This window comes from Carcharhinus amblyrhynchos, unplaced genomic scaffold (assembly GCF_965287045.1).
Source record: "Carcharhinus amblyrhynchos unplaced genomic scaffold, sCarAmb.v2.hapA scaffold_39, whole genome shotgun sequence".
Classification (NCBI taxonomy): domain Eukaryota; kingdom Metazoa; phylum Chordata; class Chondrichthyes; order Carcharhiniformes; family Carcharhinidae; genus Carcharhinus; species Carcharhinus amblyrhynchos.
The window spans coordinates 1795689-1812541 of NW_027649780.1; the positions used below are offsets into that span (position 1 = coordinate 1795689).

General features: G+C 44.4%; 1 non-coding gene across 1 annotated transcript; it reads right to left on the reverse strand.

The window, feature by feature from the left end:
- Positions 1 to 4845: 4845 nt before the first annotated feature.
- Positions 4846 to 5043, reverse strand: LOC145335656 (U2 spliceosomal RNA). Its single transcript, XR_013885289.1, has one exon. It is a non-coding gene; the product is annotated as a U2 spliceosomal RNA (small nuclear RNA).
- Between the last annotated feature and the right edge of the window lie 11810 nt (positions 5044 to 16853).

A 16853-nucleotide genomic window follows, 5' to 3' on the forward strand; every position in this document is an offset into this window, starting at 1 on the left:
ACTATCCTCCAGTCCTCTGGGACCTCACCTGTGTCCAAAGAAGAGACAAAGATTTGCGCAGAGGCCCAGCAATCTCATCCCTCGCCTCTCTAAGCAGCCTAGGATAAATGCAATCGGGCCCTGGAGATTTATGAGTTTTAATGTCATCTAAAAACCCTAACACTTCTTCCCTCGTAATCGATAGATCTTTCAATTGGTCTACCGCTCCTCGATGACCGTACTAGACATCAAGCCCCTCTCCTTCGTGAATACTGACGCAAAGTATTCATTCAGGATCTCCCCCATTCCCTCTGCCTCTAAGTACAATTCCCCACGTCTGTCCCTGAGAGGACTGATTTTACCCCTAGCCACCCTTTTGTACTTAAGACAGGAGTAAAACGCCTTGGGATTCTCCTTAACCCTACCTGCCAAAGCCATCTCATGCCCCCTCTTTGCTCTCCTAACTCCCCGTTTGAGATCCCTCCTACTCTGTATTCCTTCAACGCTCTCTCCGCTCCCAGCTGCTTAGACCTGACATACGCCTCTCATTTCTTCCTAACCAGGTCTTCTATATCTCTAGTAATCCACGGTTCCCTAATCCTACCTTTCCCATCCTTTCTCCTAACTGCCACATGCCTTTCCTGCACCCTTTGCAGTTTTACCTTGAAAGACTCCCACACGCCTAACGTGGTCTTGCCTTCCAACAGCCTATCCCAGTCTGTATCCCTAAGATCCTGCCTAATCAGGCTGTATCTAGCCTTCCCCCAATTTAGCACCCTCCCTTAGGATAGCTCTCATCTTTTTCCATTCGTATCCTAAAGTAGATGGAGTTGTGGTCACTATTAGCCACATGTTCGCCTGCCGCAACCTCAACCACCTGACCCGGCTCATTTCCCAGAACTAAATCCAGTATCGCCCCCTCTCTAGTCGGGCTATCCACATACTGTTGCAAGGATCCTTCCAATACACATCTTACGAATTCCTCCCCATCAGACACCCCCAGCTCTCGGCACCTTCCAATCCACCCCAGTGAGATTAAAATTTCCACTACAACAACCCTATTCTTCTTACACTTATCCAAAATGTCCCTACATATACCCTCTTCCACTGCCCGTGGGCTATCGGGCGGCCTATAGTAGACTCCTAGCATAGTAATGGCCCCCTTCCTATTCCTCAACTCCACCCACAGAGACTCAATTCCTAACCCCTCCATGTTATCCTCCCTCTGCACCGCTGTCATCCACTCCCTAAGTAAGAGCACCACTCCCCCTCCTCTTTTCAATCCTCCCCTATCACACCTAAAACACTTATACCCTGGAACATTTAGCTGCCAGTCCTGCCCCTCCTTTAACCACGTCTGTCACTGCCACCACATCTAAATTCCTAGCAAACATCAAGGCCCTAAGTTCATCCGACTTTCCCATCGCACTCCTCGCATTAAAACAGATGCACCTAAGACCCTCACGCCCCCTCTGACCCTCCTTCTCCTGGGGGGGATTTTCCTATCAACTAGACTTACCCTGACCTCCAACTCACTCCTAGTGCCTGAGCTGTCTCTCTCCTCCCCACCCCACCCCCCACCCTCCATACTAGTTTAAACCGTGCCAAAACTCTCCAGGAAAACTCCCAGCTAAATTGTGTCCCCTTTCCATTTAAGTGTTCCGTATCCCTCTTATACAAGTGCCCTTTCTTTGCAAAGACTTCCCAATGGTCAACAAAACTAAAACCCTCTGTCCTGCACCAATCCCTCAGCCATGCATTCAGCTGCAGGATCTCATTATTCTTATCCCTGTTATTGCTGGGCACTGGCAGCAGCCCAGAGATCACCACCCTGGAGGCCCTACACTTCAGCCTGGTTCCCAACTCCCTGAACTGCATGCGTATTTCCCCCCCTACTTTTCCTTCCTATGTCCTTCTCTCCTACATGTACAATTACATCCACCTGGGTCCCTTGGCCCTTCAAGATTCCCTCGACCCTCCGACACATCCTGTACCCCAGCTCCAGGGAGGCAGACCACCATCCTGGAATCCCACTTTTGCCCACAGATCCACTTATCAATTCCTCTAACCCTCCCATCCCCTACCACTATCTCACATCCAGCCCCCTTCCTTCCCTCTGAGGCATTTTCCTCTGCCCTTCGTGCCCTTTCCACCTGAGTTGGTGCCTTACCCCTGCTATCTTGAGAGACTACCCCTGGGGTAGCCTTTGGAATATTACTCCTCTTCTTTTTCCCCTTCCTAAAAGTAACCTACCCATCACCCCTCCTTGACTCTGGGATCCCCTCTTGAACCAGTTTCCTATTCATTAGTGCCTCACTCTCCCTCACTAAAAATAAATCCTACAGCCTCAACTCCAGTTGCCTAACCCAGGTCCTCAAACGCTGCAACTCCAGACATTTGGTGCAGATGTGGACTCTCCAGAGATGCTATGTCTCCAGGAACTCCCACATATTGCACCTTACACGTCTCCCCATGGTCCCTGCCATTTATTTGACTACCCTCAGACCTATGGACACACTTTGAAAAATTTGACCAGTAACTCACCTTGCCTAACCCTGCCTCGCCTAAAGCCCTGTGAGCCAAAAGCCCTTGCAAAACTCACTCAGCACCCACCTCACTCTGCTGCCCACTATCTACTGTGGCTTTGTTTTGATACTCCCTCACTCCCTTCCCAACAGCCCTTGCGCCTAGGACCCTCGATGGAAAGCACAAAGGGAAAAAAAACCAACAACCCAGCAATGCAATTTTAAAAAAACATAGTACACTCGCAGTTTACACTCACCAGCCACCAGTACACTGCTCCAGAGAACAATGAGGTCTTTGACAAGTTCCCTCATGGCAGATCGGTTCCGAATGTGAAGTAGAACGGGATCAGTGGTGAGCTGGCAAAATGGGTACAGAACTGGCTCAGTGATAGAAATGATGTGGAGATGTTGGCGTTGGACTGGGGTAAAAACAGTAAGAAGTCTCACAACAGCAGCTTAAAGTCCTACAGGTTTATTTGCAGCAATCACCACTAGCTTTCAGAACAGGCTGTTTCTTCGTCATGTGGGTGGGAGTTCTGATCATATACAGGGCACAATGACATAAACTCAATTTGCATGAATACTGCTTAGAATGTGAACCTTTATAACGAATCAAGTCTGAAAGGTACAGACAATGTGAGTGGAGAGAGCATTAGCACAGGTTAAAAAGATGTGTATTGTTTCCAGACAGGAAAGTTAGTGAGATTTTGCAAGTCCAGGCAAGTTGTGGGGGTTACAAATAGTGTGACATGAACCTAAGATCCCGGTTGAGGCCGTCCTCATGTCTGCAGAACTTGGCTAAGGAACTTGATGAAGGAACAGCCTGTTCCGAAAGCTAGTGACATTTGCTGCAAATAAACCTGTTGGACTTTAAGTCAGTAATAGAAGGCAGAGGGTATCAGTGGAACGGTGCATTTCTGCTTGGAAGGCTATGACCAGTGACATTCCTCAGGGATCAGTGCTGGGACCTTTTCCGTTTGTAATATATGTAAATGATTTGGAGGAAAATGTAATTGGTTTGATTAGTAAGTTTGTAGGTGACAGAAAGGTTGGTTGAATTGCAGATGGAGATACGGACCATCAAAGGAGACAGCCAGATATCGATCAGTTGGAGACTTGAACAGAGAGATGGCAAATGGAGTTTAATCCGGACAAATAAGAACATAAGAAAATAAGAACATAAGAAATAGGAGCAGGAGTAGGCCATCTAGCCCTTCGAGCCTGCCCCACCATTCAATAAGATCATGGCTGATCTGTCGTGGCTCAGTTCCACATTCCCGCCCTCTCCCCAGAACCATTAATCCCCTTGCCTATCAAAAACCTATCAACCCGCGCCTTAAAAATATTGAGCGAGGCAGCCTCCACCACTTCAACGGGCAGAGAATTCCAGAGATTCACCACCCTTTGAGTGTCGAAGTTCGTCCTCAACCCCATTCTAAACCGCCCCCCCCTTTATCCTGAGGCTGTGCCCTCGAGTCCTAGTGTCCTTTCTGAGCGGGAAGAGTCTCTCCACCTCTATCCTATCCATCCCATTCAACATCTTATACGTCTCAATGAGGTCTCCCCTCATTCTTCTAAACTCTAACGAGTACAAGCCTAGTTTATTCAGCCTCTCTTCATAGTTCAACCCCCTCAACTCCGGAATCAGCCTCGTAAACCTCCTCTGCACTCCCTCCAAGGCCAAAATATCCTTGCGTAAGTGCGGCGACCAAAACTGCACACAGCACTCCAGCTGCGGCCTCACCAGTGCCCCATACAGCTGTAGCAAGACCTCCCTACTTTTAGATTCAATCCCCCTCGCTATGAAGGCCAGCATCCCATTAGCCTTCCTGACCACCTGCTGCACCTGCAGGCTGGCTTTTTGCGACTCATTCACAAGGACCCCGAGGTCCGTCTGCACCGTCGCATGCTGCAGTTTTTCGCCACGAAAATAATCGTCCTTCCTAGCATTATTCCTACCAAAGTGGACAACCTCACATTTGCCAACATTAAATTCCATTTGCCAGTTCCTGGTCCATTCTCCCAGCCTATCTAGATCCTTCTGCAGACTCTCCACACCCTCCGCACAATTTGACGTTCCACCAATCTTGGTGTCATCAGGAAATTTCGACACCATACATGCGGTTCCCTCCTCCAGATCATCTATATAAATGGTAAATAGCTGAGGCCCCAGCACCGACCCCTGGGGCACTCCACTAGTCACCAATGTGAGTTAATGAATTTTGGAAGGTCTTTTTTTTGTTTTTATCCCAATTCAATCCAATGAAGCCCAATTTAAAGTCTCAGCAAGTTGAGACATTCCCAATCCAAGCTGACAAGACAGGGCTCTCACCTCCTGGGCTTGATCTACATGATCCAAGCAGATTGGAGAAGACATAACACCTCCTCCAAGGCTTGATCTCATTAGCATCTTAGCCAAAAGGCCAAGATGCCGCTTTTAAAAATTGCTTCAAACAAGCTGAAATGTAAACTAATGAATTCAATCAAGCGCAGCACGTCGATACTACACTTGATCTTAGCCAAAAGGCCGAGAATTTTGGAAGGTCTAATAATTTGGAAAATATAGTATAAATGACAAAATCCTTACGATAATTGAAAGGCAGAAGGATCTGGGTGTACAGCTGCACACGTCACTGAGAGTGGCATGCAGGTGGACAAGGTGAATAATATAGCATGTGGCATACTTGCCTTCATCGGCCGGGGCATTGGATTAAAAAAAAGGCAAGAAATGTTGCAGCTTTATAGCACATTAATTATGCCACACTTGGAATACAGTGTTCAATTCTGGTCACAACACTACCTGATGGATGTGGAAACTTTGGCGAGGGTACAGAAAAGATTTACCAGAATGCTGCCTGGTATGGAGGGCAATAGCTATGAGGAGAGGTTGGAGAAACTTGGCTTGCAATCACTGGAACAACGGAGGTTGAGGGGTGACCAGATAGAAGTCTATAAGATTATGAGGGGGATGGACAGAGTGGATAGTCAGAATCTTTTTCTCAGGGTGGAAGAGTCAATTACTCGGGGGGCATAGCTTTAAGGTGTGAGAGGCAAGATTTAAAGGATATGTACGAGTTAAGTCTTTTACACAGTGGGTGGTGAGTGCCTGGAACTTGCTGCCGGGGAAGTGGAAGCAGATATGGTAGTGACGTTTAAGGGGCGCTTCGACAAATGCATGAATAGGATGGGAATAAATAGATATAGTCACCGGAAGGAGAGGCAGTTTTAGTTCAGCACAGGAGCATGGTCGGTGCAGGCTTGGAGAGCCGAAGGGTCTGTTCCTGTTCTGTAATTTTCTTTGTTCTTTGTTCCCTGTTAGATCGGAATGCAATGGAACAGTTTGCCGGAAACTGACACATTTATTAGCAGGGAGACAATTATCAATGCAAGTATTAAATTCACAATCCTCGGGAAGGATTTTTCTCTGAATCTAACGGATGTCATTGTTTAACTCATTCTTTCATGTCATGGGAAATAAAGAATTGTATTTAACCCCGAATCTCCTCAACCCTCTTTCAGTGTCTTGTGATGCCGTGCGCGGCACACTGACAGAATGGTTAGCACTGCTGCGCAGGGACCAAGTTTCAATTTCAGCCTTGGTCACTGTCCATGTCGATTTTGTATCTTTTCCCTGTGTCTGCGTGAGTTTGCTGCGGGTGCTCCTGTTTCCTCCCACAGTGCAACAACGTGCGGGTTAGAATGATTGCCCATGCTCAGTTGAACCTAGTGCCAGGATGATGAATGGGATAAATGTTTTTGTGAATGTGTCCAGGGTGGCGCAGAGTTGTGGGGCCGAATGGCCTCCTTCTGAATTACAGAGACTCTAAGATGAAAGAGCTCACCATCTGCTGGGGGCTCATACCTACTGCAGGTATTGGCCTTTGTGAGCTTCCGAGAAGTTCTGAGACTTGCTGGTCGCATCGGGAACTTATTGCTGACATATGAAGATTGAAGAATATTGTCAAGAATTCAAGTTTTCAGCAGGACTTCGCTTGGTGCACTCACCTGTTTATAACAAGGCATTGCACATGAATTCTGTTCTCCTTTCCAAATATGGAGTTATTGCTTATTGTATCCGTGATTATTTCAGACTGCAATGTGTACTTTCAATGCACTGATCAGACAGAACCATCAGACATTGAAGCAGGAGTAGGCCATTCATCTGCTCGTAGAAAGTGCTGAAACACATCAAAAAGATTCTGCCATTGTGATGTTGATTAGCCCGCTTGAAGATGCCTTTAAGACAGTCAAGACTTCCTCCTACACGGTCTTTATTTCTGACGGGCAGGGCAAGGTTCCTCTGTGAAGTGTATGAAGGTGATCGTAACCACATTTCCGTTTGCCAATGGCTGAATTTTTTTTGGAAATGTATCTTGTGACTTGGTCCTTCACTGCATGAGGGATGCGTCCAAATTGGAAATGTACATTAAACAATTAACTTGGCCAGTGGTGCAGTAGTCCATGACCACAACAGGATTGATGGTACATAATGATCATTTTTTATCAGTCACAAGAAGGCTGGTATTAACACTGCAATGAAGTTACAAACAATCACGAGGGAACGGGTGCAAATAAATCTTGCCACAGCTGAACCCAGGGAATTTGAATGCTCAGAGAGAAATCGAGTCAAGGTGGCGAAATATAGTATTACTGTTGAGAAATAAGAATGATGGCAGTGACAGCTGCGTCTGTTACAATCCTGTATTACAGACTCCGTGTTTGCTGTTACAAGAGTCTGATCGTACCTCAAGCGATGGAGATGGCAATGGTGGCTAATAAAGGTGATACAACGATTTTTGCACGACCCCTCCTAGTGAGTAGAACAAATAGGAAAAAAAATGCCAATTTTTCACATTAATATAATTTTGAATCGGAGACGTCCTTTTGACTTGGGAAAATCGTGAGAGAAAAGTAGAGCAACAGATCCGAAGCCCGCTAGATTCCATTGTGATCCCTCAAACCACTGGTATGGACAAAGCCTGCGAATCTCCCCACTGGGACAGGAAGAACTTGATCAAGGGTCCGGAAGGAGGACTGAAGCAGGATATAAATTTTAAAATCCTGAAGATTAATGTTAAATGTTGCATTAATGATTTCAGAATGGACAAACGCAGTTATGCGAGTTCCATCTTGGCATCATGGGAAATTAACCGAATTCTACTTGGGTAATTGAAACCTTGACCAATGATATCTCCAGGGACGGCTGACCCAGCAGTTATAACAATAACAGCTTTCACATTCATCAATGGTTGAACAGGACAAAACAGATGATTGTGAGAAACTGGAGGACAACAACCAAGAGAAGGCGATAACATCAGGTTGTGAGATAATGGGAATATCCACTGACTGAACAGTATGGCTAGTTAAATAACTTATTGAGAAAATCTTTGCGAATAGAAGGGAGACAAGTGCTATTAATGTGTTACAAGCCCTGTGCAATGGAAAAGCATTTTAACAGATTGTACGTTTCTCTCTCTCTCTGTCTAGCTTTTGCGTGTCTTATAGACGTTGTTGTCTGAAACTGACAGGCTTGAGTGGTCTCACCTTTTACTACAACAATTCAAAACCATGACCAATTCGTTTTGAACTCATCTTGAATTCTATTTGCCTTGATGTTTATAAGAAGATTTTTGTTCCATTTTCTCAACAGAACTGATATCCACAGTCCCTACTAAATATCACTTTCAAGAATGTGGCCTTCTTCTTAAAGTGTGGTACCTGGGCCTGAACAAAATCCGCAAGGGGATACATTATCATGTTTTATTGAAGGTTTGCTAGAACTTTCTTGAGTTCTGTAGTCGATGTCTTTATTAATAAAACTAAAGTTCGCGCTTGTTTTATGAAAACGCTTCTTATTTTATCACCAGGCTTTGCTTTTGACTGTGAGAATCCCCAGGCTGGGTGTCCTTGCTCCCTCTTTAAACTGGATCTTTTCACGTTACCCACAGTTTTCTCGCTCATCATTCGCCAAAGCAACACCTCACTAGAATTTAACAGAGTTTACATCATGAGCCGTTTAGCCATTATTATTCATATGCCAACTCTTGGGAATGTCAGTCGTGATACCACTGCATTGCACGTTTCTTTGCTTTCTGCTTGTTGTCCATCTGTGCGAACCTCACAACACCGCACCACCTGCCCCGACCTCCCAAATTACATGGTTCACCGGAAATATCAGTCTAAGTTGCAGGTGTTACAACAAATCAACAAGGGGCGGTTTCGTCCCCAATTTACATATTTTATGTTCCATTTCATGTGAGCTGAAAATTACAATTATGAAATAATTCATAAATTCTGCATCGCTACTTCTTTATAATTGTACGTCAATCAATGCAGCTGAATTGAGGTTAGTTGATGGACAAACAGTCATAGTATTTAATAATCACATTTATCATCGACTCGTTACTCAAAGACACTGATTTGTGATGCAGCCTTTCGGTTAAAAAAACTGTAATTGTATCAGTAAGTGAAAATTAGCGCGCATGCAAGTTACTTTCACATCACTGAGCATGGGTGAGCAATCACCTGCCTCATGTCCATAGATATCAGAATCAGACAACTGATGGAATTGAAAACATGTTGAATTGGTATTGTCTGATTCTACTGCGATGCATTCTTTCCAATTCTTTGACTGATTTTTATAGATACAAATATTTAAACACTCATTAATCTATACGTCCGACTAATCCACTTTTAGACCCTTGCTGACTGTTTGTTTCAGTTAAGATGTGAAGTATGTTGTACAATATTGTCAACTACTTGGCAAGAAAAAAAAAATGCGGAACTGAGATGTTTACAAAGGGGTATTTTCAGTTCCCTGCCCCGCAATTTATTCTTCACGGTCACTCGCTTTTACAGCAATTTCTGTCTGAGAAATTGAAGAGGAACCGAATAAGTATATTGGCGCGCCCAGCAATATAGCTGAGATAACGCCATCTAAGTGACACGGTCTGAAAATAGCATAGACTGAGTTGCAAGACATTGGTTCACTCTGTATGAAGCGCAAGCAAACTGTGTTTCTTCATAAATAAAGACAATTTGGGCTGTGACTAAAATGGAGGTACATGTTTTCTTATCGGTTGGTGACATGAAAGCAGTGATAAGCGCATCTAGTTGGAAGGAGAGAATCAGTTCCTTGTTTTAGTTCCTTATGATACAGAACCGCAGGTTATTAGTGACATCGGGGCGAAATCCCGCTGCATATTGCGGTGAATGTCACTGACCCGCATTGGTTGGATATATATATATAGCACATACATAAATAATCCATACATATATAGCATCTTTTACTATCGCATGATATTTCATACCACAGCACCAGCTATCAGTATTTTTTTTTAAAAAAAACAAATAACAGCTGAAGAAAAAGAAATATCCATAGAGAAAATGTACAAGTCAACACATTTGTGCTCGGGGATAATGCCGTCTTTCACTGGACTTCCATTCATTGACTCACGTTCCTGCAACATTCATCAATCAAAAATAATAAACTCTGACCCTGACAACTTCATTTCGATTCCTAGAATCGTACAATGAGTACAAATTTTGGTTGTGCCTGGACATGATTCACTTTCAGATTTTCAGGCAGAAACTGATTATTTTATTGAGGAATTTAAGAATTGTGACACTCCAAGGGACGTGAATACAACTGGAGTGGCCAAACCTCAGAAAAAAAAATTGCATTGAGACGTCAGGTGATCATACCTTAGTAATGAAGAAAGCCTCCGTCCCTCAATAAGGTGGCCATAGACAGAATGGGAAGTGTATGAAAGCTAGACTTCTTATCAATCTGTGACAAGATAAACGAGGAAAGAGCCAATACTGGGCATGGGCGTCCCAATCGTTTCAATGTTATTATTAATGCCAGGATTATATAATTTGGATAAACTTCAGCCATGAACAATAAGTGAGTTAATTAGTTCTCGTGATCACTCGTCCTTAGCAATCTCAGTGCCAATAAGAGAATTGGTTTTCTAAAAGGTCATTTCAAAGATTGGTTATTCCTTGTATAGCGGCGTTCAGTCTGACATCAGTGATTACTATCACTGGAGGAAGGTATACAGTAGATTTTCCAAGTAACATATTCCAGACCGACTGTTTCCCCTGGCATTTACTATGGACTTAGAATGTGATTTAATTAGACTGAATTTTGAAATAGGTAGATTGTGCAACAACAAAATATTGTGACATTTTTAAATGGACAACACGTGAGCTGAAGAGCATCTAGCAATATTGTTTGGAATGCGTAGTCAAGTGGCGGGAGGAATTCATTGTAGAGACGTTTGAAGTGTCAGTTTTTGGTAGGAAGAATGAGGGACGATGAAAATAATTAAACAAAGTGTTCTGAATGGAATTCAGGCTCAGAGGGACCTGAACAGAGACCTGCAGAAACTAATGTATGAAATAGGATAAGATGGTTAAGCGGATAACTGAAAATTTCATCAATTTCTGGGACACAATTTCGTAAGGATGAGAAGCTACAATGTAAACATGAAGAAACAGTTTATTGAAATGCTTTTACAAATCAGGGACTTAAGCTGCACCCATCATTTGGTTCCTTTAGTTCCTGAATATCTCTCCTTCCGAATACGAATTCAATCAATGTTTCTGGAAAAAAAAGTTGGTCATCGGATAAGGGCGTGTCTGGGTATGCCAGCATTGATGAATTCATTGCTGCCATTGAGGAGGTGGTGATGAGTTACCTTATAGAACGGTTGCAGTCCACCTGGATTTGGAACACATCGGGCGGGATTTTCCCTTCCCACTGCCCTGGTCGAGTAGCATGGCATTAGGAAAAAATAGTGACGTTAGAAAGGGAGTTCCAGGATTTTAACCAGCAACAGCAACGAAACAAGGATTAGCGACCAAGTGGTGACCTTTGTCTCTGTGGTAGAAACGCACTGAGATGTGCAACAGGGTTAAGATTTTTTACTTAACAATCCTAAAAGCCTAAGCAGAAGTGACCGTCACCCTCAATTTTTGATGCACCAAACTTCAAACAAGAGAATATCAAACCATTTATCTTGTTTGTCCTCCCAACCCATTTATTTATTTTTGCCTTTCAATGTAATCATCCTTCATTTTCAATCCTTCAGAAAGCGTAGGCTCCACTTATCCTCACAGCAAATTCATCTAATCAGAAAGATCTTCCTTTCGATCCTTTGTTTCAAAATAGGACACATAGAAATTTCCTGACGAAAGGAGAATGGTGCAGAGTAATCCAACTGTGGTCAAGTCCAGCAAAGTAAACTTCGAAACAATCGAAGATTTAACTGGCAGCTGTTTGCCAATTGGTTCAGTTGCAGATTTCCACCTGCATTTGGGAAGGAGTCATTCCTTCGAGAGCTGCAAGCCAATGAACTGGTCACCAATTACTCAGGGCCAGCAGCATGAAAAAAAACTCCAACTCTCTGAAGTTGTTCCAAGCCGTCTATTCTCCATACGTGCATCGTCAATTTTAATCACTACATTATTTGGTTTTCAATTAGCAGGGGTTAATCTCTATTATTTTTTCCAACAGCTCTCCAGATCTCTCCTCCCTTCCCTGCTTGAAGGTGATTTGTAGCAATTATTAACAGTGATGTGGGAAATAAAGGCTGATTACTACGATTATTGCGATTAATCTGAGCTACACATATGAAGCAGTTTCATTACATTTTCCCATTACAGTGCGCAAATGTATTATGTGTTTTGTTACAGGTAGTGTGACCGTGTCGGAAAACATCTAGTCGTCTCCAGCTTTTATACCTCATATGTCCCTGTAGCTTGTCAGTCCAGGAACATATTACAAAATATTCTTACCACATGCGCAGGGAGGCCACAAAAAGATGCACAGAAAGATCGGCCCCATAGAAATATGCAAGGGTCTGCACTTTGGAAGGAGAAATGGAATCATAGACTATTTTCTAAATGGGGAAATACTTAGGAAATCAGAAACACAAAGGGACTTTGGAATCCTTGCTCAAAATTCTCGTAAGTTTAACGTGAAGGTTTCAGTTGGTAGTTAGGAAAGCAAATGTAATGTTAGCATTCATGTCGAGAGGGCTCGAGCAGAACAGCAGGCATGCACTGAGGCTGGATGAGGCTCTTGTCAGAACCCATTTGGAGTATTGTGAGCAGTTTTGGGCCCCTATCTAAGGAATGATGTACTGGCCTTGGAAAAGGTCCGGAGGATGTTCACAAGAATGTTCCCAGAACGAAGAGCTTAACGTATGAGGAATGGTTGAGAACTCTGGGTCTGTATTAGTTGGAGTGTTGAAGGATGAGGGGCGAATCACATTGAAACTTACATGATACTGCGAGGACGGGATGGAATGAATGTGGAGATGATGTTTCTACCAGTAAGGAAAACTAGGAGCAGGGGTTCAACCTTAGGTTAAAGGGATGATTCTTAAGACAGACGTGAGGAGGTGTTCCTTCAGCCAGAGAGTGGTGAATCTTTGGGACACTTTGCTGCAGAAGCCGTTGAATATCTTTAAGGCAGAGATAAATAGGTTCTTGGTTAAGAAGTGGGTCGGGGGTTATGAGGAAAAGGCAAGAGAATGGGGATGATGAAAATATCAGCCATGATTGAATGGCGGAGCAGGCTCGATGGCACAGTGTAAGCCAAGTAGCCTAATTCTGCTCCTGTGTCATATCGTCTTGTAAGAAGCCCACTCGTTGCCTTCAAACAACCACACAACCTCAAACAGACAATTGTCCACAGCAAGCTACTACCCAGTCTTCAGGAGAACAGGGACCACGACACTACACAACCCTGCCACATCATCCTCTTTAAGATGTGCCTGATCATCGACACGGATGCCATCATCTCACGTGAGAACACCATCCATCAGGTACACGGCACATACTCTTACACCTCGGCCAACGTTGTCTACCTGATACGCTGCAGGAAAGGATGTCCCGAGGCATGGTACATTGGGGAGACCACGCAGATGCTACGACAACGGATGAATGAACATTGCAGGACAAAACACTTCAGCGGTCACGGGCATTCGGCCTCTGATCTTCGGGTAAGCATTCTCCAAGACGGCCTTCAGGACAGCACAGAGTCGCTGAGCAGAAACTGATAGCCAAATTCCGCACACATGAGGACGGCCTCAACCGGAATCTTGGGTTCATGTCACACTATGTGTAACCTCCACGAAATGCCTGAGCTTCAAAATATCACTAACTGTCCTGGCTGGAGTCAATACACATCTCTTTAACCTGTGCTGAATGCTATCTTCACTCACATTGTCACGCATTTTTTATGGCATGGCCAATCAACCTAACACACACATCTTTGGACTGTGGGAGGAAACCGGAGCACACTCACGCAGACACGGAGAGAGCGTGCAAACTCCACACAGACAGTGACCCAAGCCGGGAATTGAACCCAGGTCCCTGGAGCTGTGAAACAGGAGTGCTAACCACTGTGCTGCCCTGCGGCCCAATATTGATTGCGCTCAACAGACTTGTAACAATGCGATGGAGGAGGATTTCCTCGAAAGTATAAGGATGGATTTCTCGAACAATATGTCGAAGAACCAACTGGCGAGCAGGGTATCGGAGGCTGGGTATTGTGTAACGAAAGGTGGTTAACTTGCAACCTTGTGGTTCGAGATCTTTGGAAAAGTGTGACCACAATATGGCAGAACGCTTCATTAAAATGGCGAACGGAACTGTTAATCCTGAGACTGGTTTCCTGAAATGAAGAAAAGCTAACATTTATGGTTCGAGACGTGCATTGGCTATCAGAGAATCATAGAAACTCTATCGTGAAGAAAGAAGCTATCTGGCCCATCGAGTCTGCACCGACCACAATCCCACTCGGCCCTACCTACATATCCCTACACATTTACTCTCTAATTCCTCTAACGCACACATCTCAAAACACGAAAGGGCAATTTTAGCATGGCCAACCAACCTAACCTGCACATCATTGGACTGTGGGAGGAAATCGGAGCACCCAGAGGAAACCCACGCAGCCACAAGGAGAAGGTGCAAACTCCACACAGACAGTGACCCAAGTTGGCGATCAAACCCAGGTCACTGGAGCTATGAAGCAGCTGTGTTAATCATTGTGCTACCATGCCGGCTAGGGTAAGCTTGCAAAGGATACTGAAGGGGTTAATAGTGGACAGGAAATAACAGATTTTAATGACACATGAATGACCTTCACCCACTGTACATCCCTCTCAGGCGTATGAGGAAAACGGGGAAGATGGTTCAACCGTGGATAGCAAGGGAAAAAAGGGACAGCTTGAAAGTGAAAGAAGAGGCATAACAATTGGTCAGCCAAAACAGCAAACCTGAGCACTGGGAGAACTTAAACATTCCGCAGAATGGGACAAGAGGTTTAATTCAGAAGGGGAAAATACAAGAGGAGAGCATGCTTGCGGAAAACATAAAAGCTGACTGCAATATGTTCTATAGATATGCAAAATGGGGGAATATTAGACTGTTGGAGACAAAGGGTGGTTCCTGCATTAGAATCAAATGAAGTCATACGGGCAACAGAGAGATGACAGAACATCTGAACAAACACTTTGCAGGTGTATTAATTGAGGACACAAAACAACTTCCATAAATTCTAAGGGAGATGGAGTTTAGCATGAAGGAGGAGCTGAAGGAAATCGATATTAGTCAGGGAATGGTATTTTGGAATTTCCTGGAATTAAAACCCGAAAGATCCAAGGGCCTGATGTTCTGAATCTCAGAGAACTCTTTGACGTGGCGCTAGAAATAGTAAACGCACTGGTGATCATTTTCCAGGATTCTACAGATTCTGGGAGAGTTCGAATGGATTGAAGGGGGGTTAATGCAGCCTCACTTTTTCAAAGAGTTGGGAGAGAGAAAACAGAGAACTATGCTTTAGCTTGACATTGGCAGGAGGAAAAATTCTGGCATCAGTTATTAAGGATGTAACAACTGAGGATTTGGAAAGCAGTGATAGGTTGCCTCCAAGTCGGCGTGGATTCACTAAAAGAGCACACACAAGATTGACAAATCTTGTGTGTGTGTTTTTTTTTAAGTTCGTGACTTGCAGAGCGTACAAGGATGAACCAGTGAATTTTATGTATAGGGATTTCCAAAAGACATTGACGAGGTCCCAACTACGAGATTAGTGAGGAGAACCAAATCTCGTGGTATTGGGGGTAATGTGGACAGAGAACTAACTGCCAGACACAAAACAGAGAGTGGGAATAGACAGCTCTTTTAAAGAGTGGCAGATATTGACTCATGCACCTCATTGTTCAGTGCTAGGATCCCAACTATTTACAATATACACTAATGATTTCGATGAAGAAATTCAATGTAATATCTCCAAATTTGCAGAACACATCAAGCTTGGTGACTATGTGTGTGCTATGAAGAGGATGGTCAGATGTTGCAGGGTGACTTGGGCAGGCTGAATGAGTTGGTGAATGTAATATAATGTGGATGACTGTGAGGTTATTTAGTCTGGTGGCAAAAACTGGAAGGAAGGTTATTATCTGAATGGTGATGGTTTTGTCAAGGGCAGGTCGTGCCTTACGAGCATAGTTGAGTTCTTCGAAAATGTGACTGAACACATTGACGAAGGAAGAGCAGTGGACGTGGTGTACATGGACTTCAGCAAGGCGTTTGATAAGGTCCCCCACGCAAGACTTCTTGACAAGGTGAGAGGGCATGGGATCCAAGGGGCTTTGGCCTTGTGGATCCAGAACTGGCTTGCCTGGAGAAGGCAGAGAGTGGCTGTGGATGGGTCTTTTTCTGCATGGAGGTCAGTCACCAGTGGAGTGCCCCAGGGATCTGTTCTAGGACCCTTGCTGTTTGTCATTTTCAGAAATGACCTAGATGAGGAAGTGGAGGGATGGGTCAGTAAGTTCGCCGATGACACGAAGGTCGGTAGTGTTGTGGATGGTCTGGAAGGATGTCAGAAGTTGCAGCAGGACATAAATAGGATGCAAGACTGGGCGGAGAAGTGGCAGGTGGACTTCAACGCGGATAAATGTGTAGTGGTCCATTTTGGCAGGACCAATGGGATGAACGAGTACACTATCAAGGGCAGGGGTCTTAGCAGCGTTGAAGAGCAGAAGGATCTTGGGGTCCGGGTGCACAGGACTCTTAAATCGGCCTCGCAGGTGGAGGATGTGGTCAAGAAGACGTATGGTGTACTGGCCTTCATTAATCGAGGGATTGAGTTTAGGAGTCGGGAGGTAATGCTGCAACTTTATAAGTCCCTTGTCAGGCCCCACTTGGAGTACTGTGCGCAGTTCTGGTCGCCAAACTATAGGAAGGACGTAGAAGCTATTGAAACGGTACAGAGGAGATTTACAAGGATGTTGCCTGGATTGGGAGGCATGCCTTATGAGGATAGGTTGA